Source organism: Meleagris gallopavo, chromosome 1, assembly GCF_000146605.3.
Source record: "Meleagris gallopavo isolate NT-WF06-2002-E0010 breed Aviagen turkey brand Nicholas breeding stock chromosome 1, Turkey_5.1, whole genome shotgun sequence".
NCBI lineage: Eukaryota > Metazoa > Chordata > Aves > Galliformes > Phasianidae > Meleagris > Meleagris gallopavo.
Window position 1 is genome coordinate 77,819,335 of NC_015011.2, and position 6,000 is coordinate 77,825,334.

The 6,000-nt window shown below is 41.6% G+C and overlaps 1 protein-coding gene across 2 annotated transcripts in view; it reads right to left on the reverse strand.

The window, feature by feature from the left end:
- Positions 1-5,949, reverse strand: part of GTF2E1 (general transcription factor IIE subunit 1) — a 51,104-nt gene extending 45,155 nt beyond the window's left edge. Inside the window, exon 1 of one of the 2 annotated variants that reach the window (XM_003202688.4) lies at positions 5,594-5,949. The gene's annotated coding sequence lies outside the window, so the exon portion shown is untranslated. Of the gene's footprint in view, positions 1-2,719; positions 2,810-5,593 lie in introns of those variants that run through there. The other variant, XM_010718975.3, reaches the window with a different exon arrangement.
- Between the last annotated feature and the right edge of the window lie 51 nt (positions 5,950-6,000).

Consider the following 6,000-nt stretch of genomic DNA (forward strand, 5'->3'; position numbering starts at 1 on the left):
AGACAAACTTTGGAAGTCGAGACATTTCTAAGTGTTGATCCCAGAAACAAACAAACCTCTATGAACTCTGTAATTCTAAGCACATCTCACTGTAGATATGTCACCTGAGAGCTGATGGAAAGCATTTTCTCTGCACCAATCTCATTGATTAGACAGCTGTAGAATTCTGCAGACATTTTCCAAACAAATCTAAGATACAATTTACTGAATTATGCCTTAAAAGCTTATGTTCAGACCTACAGGACACTAATAAAAAAATCTTCTGTAAGAGTATGTAGAATCTTAAAATCATAGAACCACAGAATCACAAGGTTGGAAATGACCTGCAAGATCATCTAGTCCAACCACCCTCCCATCACCACTGCTACCACAAGCACTAAACCATATCTCACAGCTCCTCATCCAGATGCCTCTTGAACACCGCCAGGGACGGCGACTCCACCACCTCCCTGGGCAGCCATTCCAGTGCCTGACCACTCTCTGAGAGAAAAAGTTTTCCCTTATGGCTAACCTAAACCTCCTCTGGTACAACTTGTGGCCATTTCCTCGAGTCCTGTTTGTAGCCTGGGAGAAGAGGCCAAACCCCTCCTCATCACAACCTCCCTTCAGGAAGTTGTAGATGCAATGAAGTCTCCCCTGAGCCTCCTCTTCTCCAGACTGAACAATCCCAGCTCCCTCAGCTGCTCCTCATAGGATTTGTGCTCCAGACCCCTCACCAGCTTTGTTGTCCTTCTCTGGACACGTTCCAGAGCCTCAATGTCTTTCTTGTAGTGAGAGTGATGTACTTTTAACTATTGCCAAGAACCATGGAAGAGATTTAATAAATTTTCTTAGTATCATGTGCTGTGATTCAAAACTCTTCATCAAGCAGCGCCAGGAGTTTACATACAATTATTTCTTCTCCCTTACTGGAGTTCCTAGTTACATCCAAATCCCCTTTATCCTCTCACTATACTGGGTATATCCTGCATGTAACATTGATTTTCCTCCAGGCACAGATATATGGAAATACACACATACTGGAAACACCACAAATCACTCTCCCATCAAACTTCCCTTCAAGAAGATGAGCCTTTGGGTGGAAAAAAATACGACTAGTATTTTAAAAGAAAGAAAGCCAAAGAACATCCTTGTCAAGGCCAGAATCTAGCACGGTTTCTCTAGGAGAAGCTGACATCTTACCACCCTACTACAAATAGTCTCAGGCTGCAGCACGAGCCCAACTCCTTGCTGCCTTTCATTAGCCAGGACAGGATCCATCTCACAAACAGTAATCCAATACCACAAGAATACAGTTATAAAATACAAAAGCAAAGGATTTTACCACTGTCTTCTTAAGCAGTGATTTTACATCCCATCAGAGCGCTGAAGTCAAACTTGAATTAATTACATGGGCAAGGAAATATGATAACATCTCCTAACAAGGTTTTAATGGACGTGCATCTGTTTCATAATAACATCTGTAATGCCTTTAATGTATGAACTTGAAGGGACACTATCTGGGAAGAAGAAAAAAAAAAACAGAAGAAAAGCAATGGCCAAGACAAAGCACTATGCAATATGCACCTACAACACCAATAACAAAGCACACTAGGCAGGACAATGCTCTGGAACACCCAGTTTCTAAATCGAAACATGGCCTTGATTATAAGACTACTGGGGGAAATGTTCTATTGGAATTACATGAATACAATTCAGGATTATGGATATATGAAGAACACAGATGCATATGGTGCTACAGTCCTTTTGTAATAACATTTGTTTTTGAAAAATCTGCTGGAAATAAAGGTGTACAGTTACACAAGATAATAAAATCTGTTGGATAAAGAAATGCAGGGAATAGGTTGCAAAATAGAAATCATACGTAAGGTTGAATGAAATGCCCAAGACACAGGTCTTGAGCATACCTACAGATGTCAGAAAATTTCAGTTTCAGGTTTTAATTTTTTTTATTTTGTCCAGAATATGAATTTTGGAGAATTAGGCATTGGCCTATTACTTGATTAGTTAATTCAAGTAATTCGCCATTAACTTTCCCTGTTCACTTTCTATCTTTCTTGTATTCATGTTTGACGTTTTACAGAGTCCTTCACCTTTAAATATGGCTCAGTATGACAGGCTTTTAAGATCCTCTATGCTCCATGCCTCCTTCCAGTTGTCACTTGCAAACTTCAAACCTACCTTTATAATATCTAACTCTAATAAAATTAATAACTGTGTTCAGGAAGATGAATGGGTTGAGCCAACAGGAGTGATTCTGAACCTTCCTGAATACAAAGAAGGGAGGCACAAAATGGGAATGGGAAAACTTCTCATCGAAACTTCAAATGTATGCACAAAGTAACTTCAGCCACTGTCTCAAGTTTTGCCAGGGGAGGCTTAGGTTAGGCATCAGGAAGGTTTTCTTCACAGAGAGGGTAGGTGGGCAGGTATTGGAAGAGGCTGCCAGGGAAGTGGTTTAGTGCTGGGACTTGGTTGGTCAGGGTAATGGCTGGAACATCTTTTATAACAGGAATGATTTTACAATTTAAAAATGGCATGAGATCACAATCTGTGCAACATATCCCTATTACCTAGAACTGCCTTTATATCACATCATTTACAAAACCAAAGTCTTTCAACATTTCATCAACAGCCTACTGAATTCCTTTTCCTGTAAACTGCAGGAACACTTGCCTGCATTTGATGTGAAATCATTCACTTTCTTTGCAAGACCTACCTGCCCTGAAGTATTATAGAAACAGAAACCAAGTAGCCGTGGGTACATCTTCTTCTTCTTAAAGCTCACTTCTTTTAAATAAAAATTACATTCCTGCACAAAAAAAAAGGCTGAAAAGCTGTGAGAATCCTTCTTTGTTTTTTTGGCTCAAAGGTTGCTTCCTGAGGTATTTCTTGTGATAAGACTCTAATTGATTTACTGAGGAGGCAAGCGATCGGTGCTACTGCGTGACAATCAGTATCACTTTGTGGACACTGGAAAGCACCTTCCTCCAGAGCTGCTTGGCTTTGGAAAAGAGTACTCAGGATTGTTTACTGGTTGAAGATCAGGCCCATGACTAAATAGCTCCAGCTCAGTATGGAAAACTGGGGAATGATACCATCACATCCTGTGAAAAACAGGATGCAGGTGGGCATCCCTCTTATCTGCTGGCAAGGTCCGGAAAATGGGAACAAAGAAGTTTCTGCTGAGATTCCAGAGCCAGAAGCTGCCACTCCAAGGAGAGCTGACTCAACCACTTTGGATTTGAGCTGTCATTCCAAAGAGAGCTGACTCGACCACTTTGGACTTATAAATAAGTTGGTACTACCATTGAAAAGTCGTCGTCGTCAACAGAACAACTACTCCCGATGACCCACCACTACTAAAGAGCAATGACTGAACTATGAACCAGGCTGGATCCATGGTGGTGATTATCTCTCTCTTGCTTCCTACAAAGACTCCTTGCTTCTATTTCCTATCTTTTCTACCGCCCTTCTCCCCTTTCTCATCTCCCTGATTAAGATTCGTAATAAACTGGTCGGACCACCATTTGAACCATTGTTTCTTAATCTCACGCCAGGTATATAGATATCAAAGAATCTCCTCTCCCTCCTATAAATTGGAGCGAGACAAAAGCCCAGCTGAAAATATGATGTTTTCACCTAATCTTCTCAGCAGAAATATATGGAACTTCACCTAAGGCAACAAAGCCCGACCATGCAAGCAGAAGCTTGAGAATTACATTCTGAACCTGCACTCATCATCACATTCATGATTTAACCTTGCATAACAATAGCAATGAATTTAAGGACTACCTATGTGTATGTATACATACAAACATATATTCAAAAGTACATCAAATGCGTAGTAGCATTAACAAACTGTTCAGTTGTAGATATAGAAAAAAAGGTGGAGTGTACCATTTACTGAAGGTGAAACTTAGTATCTGAAGTGGTGAAGATACAGTTTCCTGTTGCAGCTTAAGTTAAATTATTCCCTCATACAGAAAGAGATCTTCCTCTTCCTTTGCTGCCTGAAGCTACAATCCAACTCCCATCTTGTGCTGACTTCAGTGATTAGCTGTTTATGTAGTGAAGTGAATCAAGATGATAAAAAGTAAAAAACCAACACACACACACACAAAAAAAAAACCAAAATTATGGTATTTTAGATGCAGAGCAGTTCAAAGACCGAAGACCACGTTACTTAAATTACTAGACTAGAGCATATGCAAGGCAGATAGAAGACAGCATGGTTAAGGATGTAGAAGAGTGAGCCTTCTGCAGGTGGTAGCAAAAAGATACTCTAAGCAGGGACATCATTAGCTTATACAATGTAAAGCATTTCTTATGTATATACTAGCAGAAGCACACTCATTTTTTAGATTTCTCAGCACTGGTCCACATTATCAAGTGACAATGCTTTTTTTGTGTGTGTTTGTTGGTTTTCCTTTTTCCTCCTTCATTTTATGAAAAAAAACCGCTTTTCTCAAAAATATCAAGCCTAAGAAATTGTGATTACACTTAGAGTACAATGGGCTTAACCCAGTGCTGCTGGTTAAATGGTTAAACTTCGGACTGGAAAGAAGCAGTAATTCCCTTTCATATACTAGATTGAAGAGACCCGGTACATCATGCCTTTCACCAAGACAGATTACGTAAATGACAGACTTATAAAATGGCCTGGGTTGAAAAGGACCACAATGATCACCTAGTTTCAATCCCCGCTATGTGCAGGGTCACCAACCACCAGCCCAGGCTGCCCAGAGCCACATCCAGCCTGGCCTTGAATCCTCCAGGGATGGGGCATCCACAACATAAGTCTGACTTTCAGGTATTCAGAAAAGTAGTAACAAAGTATATGAAAGTATTAGGCTCAGAAAAGTTTATGAGGGTATAGTAAATAAGCATATACAAGCAACAGTAAGAAATAGAGAAACTAAATAGCTACAAAATATCAGATTGGCTTTAATTCCTCTGGCTTCTTGCTTTGAAGAACTTCCTGAGGCAGCCTCCATGAAAATGAACTGGAAGTAGCATCCTACAGGGAGCAGTAGGTAAAACTCCCTTCATTCCTTTTTACTGCCTTCTTCCAAGCATGTAGTCCTGCCCTCTCCCGTATCAGCTTTGGCACTCATGGTACTTTTCTGTGCATCAATTTTAAATCACTAAAGGCAGAAAAAAAGGCCTTTTTTTCAGTGGTTTAGTCAATGCTCATGGAAGACTCTGATGAGCCCTAGAGCCAAAAGTGAGAGAATGCCAGCGCAGGGAAGAGATACTCAACTTTTTCTGGCTGAAAGATGCTAAATCACCTATACTTCATTAAATTGCACCCTAACAGTGCACTGCTGAACACTCTCTTTATAACGCTGATCTTCCTTTATTCTGAGCCAACTGTGATGACATAGGATTGACAGCCCACTGACTGATCAATTTAACAGCCCACCATGAGATGAGACATTATCAGCTCCCCTGGGAAGCATCAACCTCACAAAGTAAGAGGAAAACTACTACACACAGAGAAAATAGCTTGCAAGCCTGTGAAGCGGATGGCAGCAGAGCCCAGGCTCAGGCACTGGTTAACACCTGCACAAGAGGGAGGTTAAGCACGTGCCTTTTGGTAGCAGCACTTTGCTGTCACAAAGCACCAGGTTCGTCTGGCTGCAACCTGGATGTTCTAGCACTGCACGTCCAAAGCCCCAACTCCACAAGAGGTGCTGGGCCGGCCTCCTACACCGCCGTGACAGCCCAGCTCAGGAGAGCACCCCTTATGCCACGTGCATAGGCTCCTATGCTCTACCGGCTGTTACAAATGAGGTTTTCAACACCGGGTTCTGCGAGGCCCTCTGGGATGGGAGACTCGAGAGGCTCAGCAGTATCATCAAAAATAAAAATAATTAAAAAAAAATAGAAAAATAAAGCCACCACAGAGAACACAGGAAGCAAGGTGGTTGCCGGTTCAGAGCCCAGGCCGAAGCAGGGGAGAGGAGCAACCCCTCAAGATGCGGTCAGCGCGGCTCC